Genomic DNA, 19,502 nt, shown 5'->3' with positions numbered 1-19,502 from the left:
TTAGATAGAGCTAAAGAATAAAAGAATTTTGACCTTAGAAGGCCATGATTTGCAAGCAGGCTGGCATACATTCCTATGGGATGATAAAAATAAAACGCACAAATCTTTCAAAATCATTTAATCAGAAGAGCGTTATTGCAAAAATGGCTCAAAATCAAATAAATCCACTATGTGAAAATCCAGAATTGGCTATCCCCGTCAGAAAGGACGACTCACCCAAATTTTATAGATTTGAACAAAATGCTATGATACAAAGACTTAATTGATAGACAGGGAAATTTTAAAAAAATTGAAGAATTGGCAGAACAGAACATGAAAGTTGACTGGCTAACTTACCTCCAAATCAAAACTAAATACAATAATGATACTAAATTATATGACATCGAAACAGAACCACACATATTGGATAAAATTATTCAAAGCTCAGATAAAAAGATGATAGGGAGAATATATAAATTCCTTCTGAAGTATAAAATGGAAGAGGAAATTGTGAAAGAACAAATGATAAAATGGGCGCAGACGTTTGGCTATAATATTGAATTAGGCAAATTTTGGGGAACAAACTTAAAAATAACACTATCAGTTGCATACAAGGAAAACCAGTACAAAATGTTTTACAGATGGCACCTGGCACCAACAAGGTTAACTAAAATCTTAACAAATACCTCCCCAAAATGTTGGAAATGCGAATCAATACACGAAACATATTACCATTTATGGTGGACCTGTGAGGAGGCTAAATTTTTTTGGAAAAGAATCAAAAATTGGCTGGAGGCAATAACAGGGGTTAAAATAGAATGGAAACCGGAAGTTTTTTTAATTTGGAATAATGTCTGCGAAATACAAAAAAAATAATCCAGTATTTAATGCTACATATAATTACAGCGGCAAGGATTGCCTTTACCCAGAAATGGAAAAACAAATTAATTCCAAGTGAAGATGAAATAATAAGAAAGGTTATGGATTGTGCTGAAATGGACAAACTAACTAAAGAAATCCATGGAAAAGAAGAATCAGAATTCTACCAGATATGGGATAAATGGTATAGGTGGATGGAGGAAAGAAACAAGAATCATTGATTTTATTGATTTTATTGATTTTATTGCACATATATACCGCCCTATTCCCGGAAGGACTCAGGGCGGCTAACAAATCAAGGGGAGGGAATACAGACAAGAGGAAAAAAAAACAAATAAGCAACTACAAAAAGAATTTAAAAACAATCAACAGCCACACAATTCAAGCGGGGACGGGAACTCGTCAGCCCCAGGCCTGTCGGAACAGCCAGGTTTTAAGGGCTTTGCGGAAAGCCTGAAGGGTGGTGAGGGTCCGAATCTCCACAGGGAGCTCGTTCCAGAGGGCCGGAGCAGCCACAGAGAAGGCCCTCCTCCGGGTGGTAGACAATCGGCATTGGCCGGCAGATGGAATTCGGAGGAGGCCTAGTCTGTAGGATCTAATAGGTCTGTTGGAGGTAATTGGCGGTAATCAATCAAGGAGGTAATCAATCAAGGAATCTAACAAAACTCAAAAATAATAGTTATGAGTAAAGTAAGAGGTTTAAGAATGGTGAAATCCAAATGAAATACAATAGAAGGGGAAATAATATAAGGTGAGCGGTATCGATTGATAATTGCTATTAGAAAGAACAGGAAGCTCCTGTTTGTATTATATTGTGTAAATGTGGTGTACGTCTAAGTTTTGTCTGTGTGTATTTTATATGTTTGTTAATAGAAAACTAATAATAAAAAATTGACATTTGAACTAGATGAATCAGATCAGCAGATTTATAGAAAATCTCAATAGATAATATTATAGGAGAGTTCTACAACCCACAAACCTAGATTTATACTTCCTGTGGCCCTTTTTCAGACTCTTTCCTGATTGATATACTTTTGCAATTTGTTTTGATGATGTCATGAAATATCAAGGTTACAGACCAGTCAGTGTTTTCGCAGCCACTGTAATTTTTATAAATAATTCTTAATCTCCTCTCTCTCAGCATAAAGTGACTATCCATTAAGACTAGTAATTACTTACAGAGCTTTATAGAAAACCAATGGAGAAGCAATGTGGACAAGAGACTTTTGAGCTTATGATAAATTAGAAAGCTACGGAATGAATTCCTAATTAAATTTCAGCTAAGGGACTGAGCCATCCTGAAACAAAAGGAGAATATTTAATTCTTGTTTCAGAAATGAATCAATGATGCAAATCATTCTTGCTTGATTCTTGGCATTCCTTAAATGGGCACATTTCTAAGGAACCTTTGATTGAATTCAGCACTCTGCACATTTTCTTCTCTCGATGAAAGTGAAGGATGAATGGCCTCTGTGTCTATATAAATGCTTGTAGGAGAGTTAGTCTGAAAGCAGTATTGTGATGTTGCAATGCAGGCCATGTCCCTTTTGTGTGCGCGGCACAACTTTTTATACATGGGCAAAAGCAGGAAGATCATATGAATGCCCTTATGATGAATCTGTCTACAGTATATCTTGTTCATTTCTGATATCAGGTATAAATAGTTTCATTTACTTTTTAGATTAACCGTTCTAAGTATGGAATAACTTTAGAATGTGTTGAAGACAAATGGATATATTCCATTAAAGCATATTAAGCAACCACTAATACTTCCCAAAAGGTGCCAACTGATGCATTTCCCAGTCTATACATACTTATTTTGTATTTATTTTTAAATCTTAAACAGAGATAAGTCAGAAGTATGGATAAACAAGACTTAATGTAAATTTTATCGGTTTGAATTAATTTCCAGGTAGGTACCAGTTTAAGATAAGACAGAACTTTTAATTCAGAGACATAGTCAACAAGAAGTACTATATTGCTGAACTTATCATATTATAGTAGGGGAATAAGCTCTTTCATACTAATGTGTTAAAAAAGTATATGTATTTTTTTAAAAAATTCTTTTGATGAAACAACAAGCAGTGTTGCTAGGCATGTTATCAACTTAATTTCATCCCCCGTGCCAGAAATCAGTTTAATTGGAGCAAGAAAAACAAAACAAAAAAAATATTCAAGGCCCTATGGGCAGTCATAGAGGGAGGGTAAGTCAAAAAAGGCAAGATAATATCTGTGAGTACATGATTGAGTCCCTGACCCTTTTTATACACCTTGCTATTGACCCTTTCATCCTACAGTTGTCCTATCTTTCCATACTCCTTATCTAAGGTATGGATGAAAATTGCTGTCTTGGAAAATAAGTGCAGGTGTGTTTTTGACTTTGTCTAAGGAAGAAGGACAGCAGAAGGTAAGAGGATTCGAGTACAGAAAGGAATAAAGAGAGCCAAGAAATTCCCTCAGCCTTCATGCAGCACATCAACATAAAGCAATAATAGACACAGGAGTGCATTACACTGGAAAGTTAGCAAGATGATACACTCTGTCATTGTTGCAATATCACAGTTCTTTTCTCTCCAAGAGACCCTGACAAATTGGTGGAGAAACGAGCCTAAACGTTTTTACCCAGGTGCTGTTTTACGACCAGCAGTAGTGCAGCTGTTTCAGGAAGAACCAGACAATATCTCAGCTTGAATTTCATGAGAAAATAAGAAGCTTGATGGAAATCTAATGGGATAGGAAGCTGGGAAGATTACAGAATTAATTTCTATAGAGAATGGGACTCGGAGAGACATATATCTTCCAACACAGAAGATGAAAATTCTACAGCATCCGGTCCTTAGTCCTACCTCCCAAGCAGCACTTAGGCTCAGAATAAATGTTCTCAGGTTGGTACAGGAGACATTTTGACTGTTCTGTGCTAGAGACAATAACTAGGGGGAAATGGTTAACGCTCCTATTCTCAGAGTCATGGTGGTGCAGTAGTTAGAGTACAGTCCTGCAGACTACTTCTGCTGATTACCAGCTGACTGCAATTTAGCAGATCAAATCTCACTAGGCTCAAGGTTGACTCAGCCTTCCATCCTTCTGAGGTCAGTAAAATGAGGACCCATATTGGGAGGGCAATATGCTCATTATGTAAAGAGGACTGTAAAAGCACTTTGAAGTGGTATATAAGTTTAAGTGCTATTGCTGTTGCTCAGACCCTGAGTTGATCCACACTATAGTGTACTTGTAATCTTCCTACATCTTGGACTCATCAAAGTCTTACAAAAACAGTTTAGTAATATCTTGAAAAATTATTTGTCTGTGTTGTAAGTTACAATATCCTTCTATCGGACTACTACTACTACTACTACTACTACTACTACTACTTCTTCTTCTTCTTCTTCTTCTTCTTTTCTGTTGCAGCTGTCCAACTTTCTGTCACAAAAAACTAATGGCCAATCACTTTACTTACTCTTTCAATATGTTTTATATTAAAATTAAAGCAAAAGTAGAGAATGTGTGTGTGTGTGTGTGTATGTATGTGTGTGTGTATTTTTGCAAAAACATTTTCAGAGGAAGACAATTCAGATCATCTTGTTACTGCAATCACTTACCACTGAAGGAAATGGTTAATGTGAAGTGCAAGGCTCAACTGAGTCTAAATTAAGCAAACAGGGACACCATATGTTCTGTAGAAATTAAACTGGCAGGGAGAAGGTGAAACTGGAAGCAATCCATAGAAGCTTATGGGTTAGTCTTTAAGGATTAATTTAGTATTCCCAGTCTGATATCACACTGATTTATGATATCATAGATCTTAGCAATCGGATTTAGATGGATAAAAAAACTGATTTGCAAAAATACAATTGTAACATAGCTTAGGTGCACATTAAATCACATGACATTTGGAAAGTAATAATTAACTTTAGACAGAAGCAAAAATAAAATAAATTAAAGTCATTGCTGTTTGCTACATCTTAGATCTTTTACGCTATGTGAACCAGAAAAATCATGATGCTGATTATGATATTCAACTCAATAAAGCTGAACTACACTAACAAGGAGAGAATTCAGCAGCAAAAATGCAGACACAGAACTTTGCTGCTTCTAAATAATTCACTTATCTGGTTTTCACTGAGCCTGGAAAATAGAACTTCACAAAATGAAATTATCTCTTGAGATGAAAGCTCCGAGCACTATTGCATATAGAAAACAATTGTACTGGGAAAATGCTAAATTAGATCTAATGGTTATAGAAGTGCTTGTTGTCAACTAAATTTTGATGGCAGATTTGTATCAGTGGACAGCAAAGTATCAATATTGCATGTTTTCACTAAAGTATTCCTCTTCTTCTATCTCCAAATAATTTAAAAACCAGAACTTAATACAGGAAATATGGGACATACCATTTTTCCACTGGACACAGAAAAAATACTCTACATTTCAAATGAAAAAGTAAATAGAAAAATCATACTGCATAATCTTGGGTCTGAGAACTATATCTTATAAGATGCTACAAAGAAAAAAAACCGAAACCACAGAAGACCATAGTCATTTTTAAATATAATTTCCTTCTTGCAAGTTATGCATGCATTTATCAAAAAATGAATACTCCAATATTGTTCTATGTAAGAAACTAGCAATTAAGCAATTTTTCAGTTCTTGTTAAATGATTGAATATAGACAATTAAAATATTAACACCTTCAGCAGCTTCTTCTGTATCAAGAAAAAGTCACAACAGGTCCTATGATACAGAAAAATTCTGTGACCTTGCTGTGGCTCTACACTTAAAATATATTCATTTTCCAGTTGCCTCCAAAAGACAGGGAGAAATGATTTGAAGATGTATCATGCAATTTCCCTGGAAAAACTGAATTCAGCAATGGAAGGAAAATAATACATAAACCAGTTATGGTAATGATCAGTGTACCAGTGGGAGACTTGAATAAACAGGTTAGGGATAGATAGAAATGAGAAAATCTATGTATGAGTTGAAAACAACTTGATGGTACTTAATCAATCAGATTGTAATGTACAAAATGTAGTGGTGCCAGACTTATTGTCAGAACTAAAAGTAGTTCCCAGATACCTTCAAACTTTTAGGTTTATATTCAGATGAAGACTCTCAAGTGTATCATGGGTTGATGTGAATCATTTTTTGAGGGAGCCCAAAAAGATCAGTTGACGGCAGGGACTACCTCTTTGGAGATAGCCCCGAACCGCAAGGGCTCCAGCGTCTTTAGCGATCTCCATGCTGGTCGGGCCATTCGGCAGCGCGGAAGAGAATTTCGGGTTGGAAATGGCGGCGGCGTTCTTCGGGGGCTCCGTCGCCTGTTTCATCTTCTAGCTATGCTGGCTTGCGACGGGAGCGACCCACGACTGTGCATCCACCCCCAGGACCATCTCCGGGCCGTCAGGACGCTGCAGCTGCGGATTGCGGAGGTTTGGGCGATTCTGGCGGTTTCCGTGCTGCTTCATTTGCATCAGCTGTTCGGCGGCGAGGGGGGGAATATCAATTTGGTGGCAGTGGCATCGTATTTTGGCATCTCCATCGCCTCCCCCACCCCTGCCCCCCGTTTGCCTACAGGGGGATTGTGGAACTGGGGAGACCACCCCTGGAATTTGCAGACCTGGACGATCCCATTGGCCTCAGAGTCTCCGGTGCTTTTTGGACTGCCTTGCCTATCTAACATCGAGGGAGCAAGCGCCATCTTGGGAATAACGACGGGGTCTCTAGGCAATTACAGCGCCTGTTCCATCTTTTCCCACTTATTTTTAATGGTGTGCCTCTGGGAACTTCTTGGAATGGTTTTTCCACCAGAAGGAAGACTCTGGACTTGTTCTGCGGGTGGACAGATGATGACTGCACTGCGTGTGTGTTTTGAACCCCCACAGGACCCCCTGACTAACAAAGTTATAGAAAAAGAGAGGGGTTATAAGACACTTCCCCACAGATATTATCTGAACTATAACTGGTCCTTAGCCATTTCAATTCTGAACATTGAGAGCCAATCTTTTACTGCCTGAACTCGCACCTTAAATTAATTAATTTTGCGCAATTATAATTTCTTTCTTTTCTTTCATCTTTTTCTTCTCTCTTTGCATGGGCTATGTATGAGGTACGCATGAGATGAATGAATGTCCCACTTTTATGATCATATTGTTGTAAAATTTTTGTGTTTTTTAACTTTTACGTGGGGACTGTTTGGGGGAGTGTTTGAGTATGTGTGATTCGGAGGACCTGCCGGGAGTTGCGGGGGCCATGGGGGTGGTTGAGGGGACCAGAGACACGGGAGAGGGTCGGGGTATTGCGGTCGTAACAGGGAGGGGCAGATACGGCGGGGACTTTAGGGCAGGCCATTACCGGGGAAGGAGGGTTCGCTACATTGCAGAGATCCCTCCTTCCGGCCCTAGGAGTCCCACTCCAAGACCAGATGGCGTAAGTAGTCAAGACCCTGGTCTCAGGCTGTTGTCGCTAAATGCCAGGTCTGTTGTTCATAAAGCTCCTCTCGTCCGGGACTTAATTTTAGACGAGAGGGCAGACCTGGCATGTATTACTGAAACCTGGCTGGGCCCAGAGGGAGGAGTCCCCCTTGTAGAGCTGTGCCCAGAAGGATTTCAGGTGCTGCATCAGCCGAGAGCCCAGGGAAGGGGTGGGGGTGTGGCCGCTGTCATCCGGGAGTCGTTAGTTCCTCGTAGGGTCCCTGCCCCGGAGATTGTCGGGTGTGAGTCTTTGCTGTTAAAGTTGGACCTCAAGGGTCAAGTGGGTCTGCTGCTAACGTACCTGCCTTCCAACAGCGTTGCAGCAGCCCTCCCCTCGCTCCTCGAGTCGGTAGCCGAGCTGGCAATTGAGTTCCCTAGGTTGATGGTCCTGGGGGACTTTAATTTGCCGTCGCTCGGTGAAAACTCTGATGGGGCGCAGGAGTTCATGGCTTCCATGACAGCCATGGGCTTGACCCAAGTAATTCGAGGCCCAACCCATTCAGCGGGACACATGCTTGACCTTGTATTTCTCTCGGAGCAGTGGATTTGTGAACTTGGTCTGAGGGGGAGTGACATCATACCCCTGTCGTGGTCAGACCACTGCCTACTGAGGCTCGACTTCCGGAGGCCAAACCCCCACTGTAGGGAGGAGGAACCGACCAGGTGGTTCCGCCCCAGGCGCCTTATGGAGCCGTCAAGGTTCCAGACAGAGCTTGGGGTTATTCCTGACACTCTCGCCCACAGTCCGGTGGAGACTCTGGCTGCTGCGTGGCACTCGGCAGCGTCGGAGGCCCTCGACCGGATTGCGCCACTGCGGCTCCTCCGAGGCAGCGGATCCCGGAGACCCCCTTGGTTCACCGAGGAACTCCGGGAGATGAAGCGCCGGAGGAGATGCCTAGAGCACCGTTGGAGGTCCGATAAGTCCGAATCGAACCGAGCAATGGTAACCACCTGCACCAGGGAATACACCAGGGCACTCAGGGCAGCAAAAAGATCCCACATAGCCACCCTGGTTGCATCCGCTGAGTCCCGTCCAGCCGCCCTGTTTAGGATAACCTGCTCCCTACTGAACAAAAGGGAGGCGGGGGAACCCTTGCAGGGCAGAGCTGAAGAGTATGCCCAATTCTTAGCGGACAAAATTGCTCGGTTTCGGTCGGACTTGGACTCCACCCCCGCAGTTCCAGCCGAGGCACAGGGGGACCAAGTAGAACAGCTCTGGGTTGAGTTTCAGGACGTTACCCCCGGGGATGTGGACAAGGCCATGAGAGCTGTAAGTTCCTCCACCTGTGTTCTGGATCCGTGTCCCTCATGGCTGGTCACGAACTGCAGTGAGGTGACACGAGGCTGGATCCAGGTGGTTGTAACCGCCTCCCTTCGGGAGGGGAATTTCCCCGCCGCACTGAAAGCGGCGGTGGTGAGACCCCTCCTGAAGAAATCATCCTTGGATCCAGCTGTTCTTAATAGCTATCGCCCAGTCTCCAACCTTCCCTTCTTGGGGAAGGTTGTTGAGAAGGTGGTGGCCTTCCAGCTCCAACGGTCCTTGGAGGAAGCAAACTACCTAGACCCCTTCCAGTCAGGCTTCAGACCCGGTTACAGCACAGAAACCGCTTTGGTCGCATTGATTGATGATCTCTGGAGAGCCAGAGATGAAGGACATCCCTCCATCCTGGTCCTCCTTGACCTCTCAGCGGCTTTCGATACCATCGACCATGGTATCCTTCTGCGACGACTGCGGGAGGTGGGAGTGGGAGGCACCGTGTTACGGTGGTTCTCCTCCTACCTCTCGGACAGGTCGCAGTCGGTGTTAGTGGGGGGGCAGAGATCGTCCCCTAGGCCCCTAAATTATGGGGTGCCTCAGGGTTCGGTCTTATCCCCCCTACTATTCAACATCTACATGAAACCGCTGGGAGAGATCATCCGCAGGCACGGGATTAGATACCATCAATATGCGGACGATACTCAATTGTATCTGTCCGCCCCGTGCCAACTCAATGAAGCGGTAGATGTGATGGGCCGGGGCCTTGAGGCCGTTATGGACTGGATGAGGGTTAACAAGCTTGTGCTCAACCCAGAAAAGACCGAGTGGCTGTTGTGTTTTCCTCCCAAAGATTTGACTAATATTCCACCACTCAGGCTGGGGGGTCAAATTTTACACCCCTCAGAGAGGGTTCGCAACTTGGGAGTCCTCCTGGATCCACAGCTGTCATTTGACCACCACCTAACGGCTGTGACCAGGGGGGCATTCGCCCAGGTTCGCCTGGTGCGCCAGTTGCGACCCTACCTGAATCGGGAGGCTCTCACAACAGTCACTCGGGCCCTTGTGATCTCTAGGCTGGAATACTGCAATGTGCTCTACATGGGGCTGCCCTTGAAGAGCATCCGGCGACTTCAGCTAGTGCAGAACGCAGCCGCGCGAGTGATTGCGGGTGCACCTCGATTCACCCGCATAACACCTATCCTCCGCGAGCTGCGCTGGCTGCCTGTCGATCTCCGGATGCGCTTCAAGGTGCTATTAATCACCCATAAAGCCCTACATGGCAGTGGATCTGGATACTTGAGAGACCGCCTTCTGCCAATTACATCCCTGCGACCAATAAGATCCCATAGACTAGGCCTCCTCCGTATCCCATCGGCCAGCCAGTGTCGGCTGGCAACCACAAGGAGGAGGGCCTTCTCAGCAGTAGCCCCGACCCTTTGGAACGAGCTCCCCGTAGAGATTCGTACCCTCTCCACCGTCCAGGCCTTCCGCATAGCCTTGAAGAACTGGCTCGCCCGTCAGGCCTGGGGATAAGGATAGTTGCCCCTCCCGAATGATGAATGTATGTTGCCTACCATTTTATTATATGTTTCTATCTTGATGTCTGTATTCCCCTTTCCCGGTTTTATGTGAGCCGCCCTGAGTCCCCTCAGGGAAAATGGCGGCCTACAAATTCTAATAAAACTCTAAAAAAAACTCTTTTAATATAAGGCACTTAAAGCAGTTGCTTGCCTTCTGTCAATTATTCCACCCCATATAAAATATATGCTATGCTATGCCATGCCATGCCATGCTATGCTACACTGTGCTACATATTGGTGTTGTTTTTTTAAAAATCCTCCTATGACATGGATTGGGCTGAAAAAGAGTGACTGGCCCAAAGTTACCTAATATGAAGATGCAGTCATTTTTTTATTTATTTTTGTTTGTATGTTAGTGCAGACATCTTTGAATCCAGGAACGTGCAGTCAGGGGAGGCAGAGCCTTACCACTGTCATCATGAAAACAAAAAAAATGTAATAGGAAAAAGGCAAGAGCTGAGGTCAGGCTGAGCTAGTTGCTGCCAGAGTCACCGTGGATGACTCTGCTTAACTGTTTAAAAAAGCCTCTAAAAAAGCACCCTCTATAGGAGGAGGCAGGAGAACGATGTGCCTCATCTAGTCTGACTTTAGGCGTTTTATGATCACTCAAGCAGAGTTAAGCAAGGGTTAAAAGCCTAAAAATTCCTGACATAGGTGAGGCATGTTGTTCTCCTGCCTCCTCCTGTAGAGGGTGCTTTTTTAGATGCTTTTTTAAACAGTTAAGCAGAGTCATCCACGGTGACTCTGGCAGCAACTAGCTCAGCCTGACCTCAGCTCTTGCCTCAGCTCTTGCCTTTTTCCTTTTCCTTTTCCTTTTTTCTTTTCATGATGACAGGCAAGAGCAGAGTTGAAATCTTCTCTGAAACAGCTGGAAAAGGTACGTGTGGGTAGGAGGGGGGAGGAATTCAAACTTCATCCTCAAGTGTAGATCCCTCCCCAAGTGTAGTTTGATTGCAGGCAGAGCCATGTTGCCTTTTCAAACCTGTAATCAGTGAAGCTGGGCTGGATCCTTCCGGGGCTGGGGGGAAGTGTGTATCCTCCAGTATGGCTCTTTGACTGGCTTCCTGCCCTCCTCCTGTGGTCTCCTTGATGGTGCTCTTCCCTCCAATCCAACTTTGTGTATCTGTGTGTGTGTGTTTGTTTGTTTGTTTGTTTGTTTGAGAAAGAGAGAGTGAGTGAGAGAGGGAATGGGGTAGGAGAGATAGTCCAATCCAACTTCTGTGTGTGGGGGGGTGGGTGTGGGGGGGTGGGTGTGTTTGTGTGTGTTTGAGAGAGGGGAGAGGGAGGGAGAGATGGAGGAAGGAGGGGAAAGGAGAAGAAAAAAAAGGAAAGAAGGAAACTTCTTTCGCAAAGGAGAAAAACAAATGCTGTCGCTTTAAATCGGAACTGAGCATGCCCGGCTGTGGAATTGAAGTCTAAAAAAAATTGAAACCCACCACTGTTTCAGTGCCTCACTAGCCATAAACCTCACCGCATGTCACTGTTTGAATAATCTTAACTCCTGGCAATTATCTGGACTACAGTTTTCTTGGCAACATTTTTGGAAGTGGTTTGCCTTTACCTGCTGAGAGAGGGTGACTAGTCCAAAGTTATACAGATGGCTTTGTGCCTAAAAATTCATAGCATTCCGGTGTCTTGCTTGGTGATTTTAATCACTACTACAATTCTAGAGGGTTTTTTTTCCTCTTCTCATCCACATCATCATGTGATTGAATGAAATGTTTCCCTCACATTTTCATCCTTGAAAGTGGGTATAGTTGTGTCTGTAAGGCGTAGGGAGCCACATAGAGCAAAATAGTGGGAACAGTATGGATCAAAGTCCCACCTTATATGTGTGTATACATGGTAAATGCATGTAGAAAAGGTAGATCTTTGACATGTGGTTGTATTTTCCCTTTTTCCATAATTATGAATGCTTTTGACTGTGGGGCTGTTAGTTGCTGACAAATGAAAACAAGTTTGGCTCTCAACTACCACAAGTGGATGAAAAACATTTTAAATCTGTGTAAACTAGTGTTCTTGAGCTTCCACAGATGAATGACCTCTCTGTCTAAGGACAAATCAGAGTCAATCAGATATAAAGCTTTCATGAGCTAAGTAAATTGTCAGCTAGTAAAAGATACTCCAAGGAATATTAAATGTTTATTTGCTTTTATAAAAAAAATTAGATCACTGGATTTTTGTATTGATGGTAATGATTTTCACAGTACACAGACTGAAAAATATTCATATTTAATGCAAAGGCACATTTTTTTTTTAATACTTTTAAAATTTCTTTACACATATGCTTTGATTTACAGAACAACTTAATGTATTAAGTGATTTATTCCTTTCCACACCACCATTGTTCTTAAAAGTTGGAGATTTGTTTAGAGTAAGGGAGAGCTTTTTAAAACAATCTTGGTCCATTTTGTAATCATTTATTCTACTGTTTCTGAGTAAACCATTCATTAACATCCACTTTCCCTAGCACAATTTATATAAAATATTGATATAATCTGCAAGATTTAAAGCAAAAATAAATATTTTGTATTCATTTTTCTTTGTCTTAAAACATATTTTTTCACTGAAATGAGTGCATGTCTCTACTAATATGTATTTCAAAAAACTAATTTCTCTGTTTTCCAAGGAGAATAAAGTTATAATCTATTGCCAGTATAAATAATTTTTTCATAAAAATGTGTTTATGTTCAATTATTTAAAATTATATTAAAATTATCTTACTTTTATCTTCCCTCTTGCTTTTAGTGACTATATATATTATTCAGAACACACATTAGATTTCATTATGAAGGCCTTCAGTTTTGCAAAATGATTGATTCCATAATTTTAATAAATTATTAAATTGGTAAAGAAAGACCAAAGATTTCATTAGCAAAAAAAACTTACACGCTGTCTTTTTTATATTTGGGGGCGGGAGGGGGAAAAAAGAATCCGTAATTGTAAAATAAAAACTCTTTAATAAGGAAAGTAGTTATTCTAACCTAGGTATTAAAAATGCATACAGAAAATCCTTGTCTTTCTAAATATTATAAGGCTATATGTGGTTGAATCATATTTATGGGTTAATTCAAAGGGTCTGTTCTAAAAATAGGCTTGACCTCAGTGCATCATTAATTTATTAAAAATGAATGCAGCATATACTTCAAACCTGGGACATATTAAATAGTTGCAACTTTTGGCAACCAACAAGAATTTTTTAAAAAACCACTTTAAATACAATGCAGAGAGAGAGAGGGGGGGAGAGAGAGAGAGAGAGAGAGAATACCTATATGCACGCGCACACACACTTTATCTAGCAAACTAATAGAAAATGACCCCCCCCCAAATACCACTAACCAATAGTGTGGCTTTGATTGTTCTCCTGGCCCAATGACTGTAAAAATAAACAGGTCTTCAAGGCCTTCTGAAAAGTGAGTAGAATTGGGCCAGATAAACATAAGATTATGGTGATCCATTAAGGGCAGATACAGCTATGGAAAAGCTTTACCTCCCCAAAATGTTGGAAATGTGAATCAATACACGGAACATATTACCATTTATGGTGGACCTGTGAGGAGGCTAAAAAGTTTTGGAAATGGATCAAAAATTGGCTGGAGGCAATAACATAGAATTAAAATAGAATGGAAACCTGAAGGTTTTTTTACTAGGAATAATGTCTGCAAAATACAAAAAAGAAATCCAGTATTTAATACTACATATAATTACGGCGGCAAGGATTGCCTTTGCCCAGAAATGGAAAAACAAATTAATTCCAAGCGAAGATGAAACAATAAGAAAGGTTATGGATTGTGCTGAAATGGACAAACTAACTAAAGAAATCCAGGGAAAAGAAGAATCAGAATTCTACCAGATATGGGATAAATGGTATAGGTGGATGGAGGAAAGAAACAAGAATCAATCAAGGAATATAACAAAACTCAAAAATAATAGTTATGAGTAAAATAAGAGGGTTAAGAATGGTGAAATCCAAATGAAAATATAATAGAAGGGCAAATAATATAAGGTGAGCAGTATCGATTGATAATTGCTATTAAAAAGAACAGGAAGCTCCTGTTCATATTGTATTGTGTAAATGTGGCATACGTCTAAGTTTTGTGTGTGTGTATTGTACATGTTTGTTAATAAAAAAATTAAATTAAAAAAAAGGAAAAGATTTATGGGTTTCTTAGATGACATTAATAGTTGGGACCTAGCAGTGTGGGGATTCATTTACTTTCATTACCGGTTCGCAAATGTGAGTGTGCTGTTTTATAAGCTGATGTAACAAGGATCTTTTGTTTTTGATGGTAATGATGGTAAGTAATATATGCTAGAACCTATTTATCACATTGCAATTTTCATTTCATTTCTTGAGCAATGTTACTTTCTCTACATTAGTCAATATACATACACACTATACAACACACTCTCTCTCACACACACATATCCTTCAATGTTTTCAATTTACCAGTACAATACACATTGGATCATGGTGTAGGATGGGCTGCTAACCTACACAACCAGTTGTCCAGAGCAGAACAATTGGGTTATATGAATATGGTTTAATGGCAAAGAAGGGAGTTTAATTGTGAGGTAAACCCAGCATGAGTGGGTTTCCAGAATTCATTCTTTGCTTTTCTTTTTTTTTAGGGATCCTCTCCAAAGGCAGTGCTAGTAAAACAGCTTTGTTGGAGATGAAATGGGAGGTCAGTTTGATGTTGGGATAAGTTGTTTAACTTGTGTAGTTCCAAAAATATGTTGATATAATTTACTTGGACTTTAGTAAGGCATTTGATAAAGTAGACCATAAACTACTACTTGATAAAATAGAAAAAGGTGGGTTGGACAGCATCACTACCAGATGGATTTGTAACTGGCTGACCAACCACACTCAACGTGTAGTCCCCAAAGGAACTGCATCAACTTTAGGGAAGTATGCAGTGTGGTACCCTAAGGCTCTGTTTTAGGCCCAGTTCTTTTCAACATCTTCAACAATGATTTGGACGAGAGGATAGATGGGGAACTCATCAACTTTGCAGATGACACCAGGCATAGCCAACACTCCAGAAGATAGGCTTAAGATACAGAAGGAACTTGACAGACTTGAACATTGGACACTATCTAACAAAGTGAAATTCAATGGTGAAAAAAGTAATAATACCACTTTATGCTGCCTTATACTGCATCCAAATTTGGTCACCATGATGTAAAAAAGATGAGAAAGAGTGCAGAGAAGAGCAACAAAGATGATTAGGGGATTGGAAGCTAAAACATATAAAGAATGGTTGCTGGAACTGGGTATGTCTAATCTTATGAAAAGAAAGACTAAGGGAGACACGATAGCAGTATTCCAATATCACAGGGGTTGCCACAAAGAAGAGGGATTCTTCTTTGTGGCATTCTCCACAACACCTAAGGACAGGGCAAGAATCAATGGGTGAAAGCTAATCAGAGAGATAAGCAACTTAACACTAAGGAGAAATTTCCTGACAGTTAATCAATGGAATAACTTGGCTCCAGAAGTTGTGAATGCTCCGACACGGGAAATTTTTAAGAAGAGATTGGATAACCATTTGTCTGAAATGATATAGGGCATCCTGCCTAAGCAGGGGGTTGGATTAGACCTCCAAGGTCCCTTCCAACTCTGTTATTCTATTCTAAATATGTATCTTTCTGACTTTTTGATTATGGCCAATTTTTCTAGCAAATCGAGTATATAACTTGTTGTACACCAGCTTATTATAAATAGACTTTATTTTGAAGAAAGGAACTCTGAAGAAGGTTCTAATGCTGGGAAATGCAAGGGGATAACCAGGAGCCAGGTGGATAGATTACATTGCAGTAGCAGTGAGTAAACCATTGGAAGTGCTAAGATTAGGATTAGGTTAAAACAGATCAACATGGTGAAAAGTTGTGCGGTTGCCAAGAGTTGACAATAACTAGAGGACATGTAATTGATTAATCAGTCAAAAAGTAGCAGAGTAGTAATGATGTGAAGAACTGAAATCCAAATATAGCATAGACATGGAATAAAATAGCATACTACTGTCAGTTCTAAAATAAGTCTTTAAAATCTTCTGTGAGTAGGCTTAGTTGCCAATGATTATTGAGAGACACTCATATAATTTTCTCAACATTGTTACAGAAGTGCTTTGCCATTTCCTTCTTTTAAGATGCTTTGGAATTTTGTTTTGTTTACTTCTACATTTTTCTAGTCTCAGAATTTCCTTGTGATTTTCCATCCAAGTATTAACCAGATCAAACTCAGCTTAATTTTTTTTATACATTTGCAAAGGTCAGATAGATGCCACCACTTGCTATAATTAGGATTCAACAAGGAATGATTTTATAAAAATTGTGCAAATACATAATGCAAAATATGCTATTACATATGATATGCCTTAGTTTACTCACAATTTTAAAAGTATAAGAATTTTGCCAGAAAGTTCTCCATTTTTTACATTATACTCCTTTATTTGCTTTTATGTTTCAGAAATAAATACATTTATTTTTGTAGCACTAAACAATAAACAAAGCTTCCAAATGCTGTCTCTGCAGGCTTTCAATAAAGTGCATATCACTAATATGTACAATAATAAACCTTTTGAATGATCAAAAATACACATTATTTAAGAGTAATTTTACTGTATATATAAACATTAATCACACAGAAACTGCTTTTAGAAAGAGTAGGGAACCTGCACCACTTATGTTCTTTAATGTATTTTAGGATATATGATTTAAATAAAACCATTGAAATTAATTCCTTTTAAATGTATTTAAGAGGAGTGCAACATTTTTATATGTTAAATATTAGTACCCAGTTATGAAGCTTATCTTCAAATAATGCCATTACTTAAGATTAAAAAACACCTTTTATTAAAATGCTAAAAGCCTTTTGAGGGTGGGGGCAAAATGTTTGCCAAAATATGATACTGCTTCTTAAGATAAATGCAGTAGTACCTCGGTACAGATCCTTAATTGGTTCCAGGAGACACAATGAATATCAAAAATGATGACTATCAAACAAATTTTTCCCATAAGAAATAATATAGTGAATCATAAAGCAGTTGACATCAACTTCTAGCTTGTGCATTGAATACCAAACAAACAATGAGTACCACGACATAGTTTTCACATCAAAATGTGATGCATTTCAAAGCAGTTGAATACCAATATACTACTGAAAATTCTTGCCACAACAAAGAATATCCAAGCAGCTACTGTAAAAATCAATCTATATAATATACAAATACTATAGACACTGAAATATTGTAGTCATGCTATATAGCGAGGTAAACAAATTGAAGTTCTTTAGATGTTTAGGACTGTAACTTCCACAAATGTCAGCTAGTAGGGCAATTGAAGAGGGGAATCTAAAGCCACAGTACTACAGAGCTTCATGTAAACATCCATTTTTGTTTTGGCAATCTAAGAGGCTGATTTTCTTTAAATGCTATCACTATTGTTTCCATAAATAATACTAGACAGCTAATACTTCCTGCTCCTATTCTTCCCAACAACCAGGTTGTGAAATGAGTTGTGTGTGTGTAATTAGACCAAAGTTACCCAGCCACCTTTTAAAACTGGTAGAGAATTCAATTAGAACAAGGCATAATTTAGTTGACAAATGAAACTGCCTGTGTCTTCTTTTCCAATTCCTGTCCATGTTGTATCACATCCCTTTCTCCTGTCCCCAACCCCCACACACTATAAAACATTTTTTAAGAACCAGTATTATAATTGCTGAGCTAGGAATGGGAAGATGCAGGATCAAATTTGCTCTCAAATGTGAAAGATCACTGGGTGACTTTGGGCCAGTTAGCCTTTCAGCCTAACTTATTTCAGATTTTTGTTTGCAAGGAAAAGCTGGGAAAAATTCCAAGTACGCTCTCTTGAGCTCCTGAAATTGCCCCCTCAATTTAAGGCAATCTTTTCTCTGAAATTGAGACATTATATAGTCCCTGATCTATACAATTTATTCCTCTGTAATATCTAAAACAGTCACCTCCGATGGCTTACTAACACAATCCATCGGTGGAAGATTTTTAGAGTGGTTCTAATGGGACCAAGGGAATATAGGCTAATATAATTCCTATAATTAAAGAGTGCATATAATATATATTCATTTATGCTCCAGATAGGAAAATATCTAATAGAATTATTCATATAATTTCATTGCATTTCATAACTGGGTCCTTATATACCCTTTAAAATGTATATTTCTGATTAAATTGTTTCAGTTCAAAGACAATTATACAATACAGCTTTTAAATGATACTATTTTAGCCATTCTGAAGTCTCTAAAGTTATGTCCAAAACTCATAATAGCATATAGATATTTTATTTTTCATTTGCCAAATACTTCACAGTCTGCCACAGTTACAGAACAAAAACAATTTTCATTACAAAAATAGTTACCACCTTTTAGCATTTCCAGACATTAATTATATACATTTTGATAAAAGGAGCACTAGTGGTTAATTAGTGAGGATTTTAAAAATGAAGTCAATTCAATAAGTTAATATGTTCTAATAAAAATTATCAGGCTGTCCCAATTTTTATCAATTAAACAGATGTTAAACAGTAATTGCCATAGTTGTTATTTCTTTGAAACAAGATTTGATGCTAATAAATTTTGTAATTATAATTTTGTAAATGCATTTCTACTTCACAGGAAGGAGGGAGGGTTATGGTAACATTTCAAATTTATGATAACATTTCGAATCTAAAGATAACTTTAGAACCAAGACATTCAAGATACAAATAAGAGTACAATAACTTTTTTTCTTCAGCAAGGGATTAATGTTACTTGCATAACCTTCATAATTACTTGTTTTCTCCAAGTATATTATTTATTCTCAACAATTTAATTTCTGAAGTCTTACAATTTTCGATTTCAAATATGAAGCTAAATTATGGCTCAGTGCAACTTCATTCAACTGAGGAGCTGCCAATTATCAAGTCTATAGAGATTCAATGAACTGGGTATGATTGTCCCAATTTCTTTTTCAGGACGCAACTGTGCTTTCTTGTTTATTCTTTGAAGTTGTTTTGCTTCTCATTCAAGAAGCTTCTTCAGTCACCATCCAGTCAGAACTAAAGAAGCTACTTGGATGAGAAGTGAAAAATCTTCAAAGAAAAAACAAGAAAGCAGAGTTGCCTCCAGAAAAAGCACATTTGAGACTGCCATTTATGAACGTTTCCTTCTTAGGTTGCTCAATAGCATGGTCATTGCTGAAAATTCTGGGAATTGAAGACTACGAAGTTAGAGACTACTGGGCTAGAACGAATGCCTCATTTTTGTGGGAAAGACATATACAAATCCTAAACTTTGCCACATTCTTGTATGTAA

The sequence above is a fragment of the Thamnophis elegans genome, chromosome Z, assembly GCF_009769535.1.
Source record: "Thamnophis elegans isolate rThaEle1 chromosome Z, rThaEle1.pri, whole genome shotgun sequence".
Classification (NCBI taxonomy): domain Eukaryota; kingdom Metazoa; phylum Chordata; class Lepidosauria; order Squamata; family Colubridae; genus Thamnophis; species Thamnophis elegans.
The sequence above is the reverse complement of the archived record's forward strand: the minus strand, read 5'-3'. Positions refer to the sequence as shown.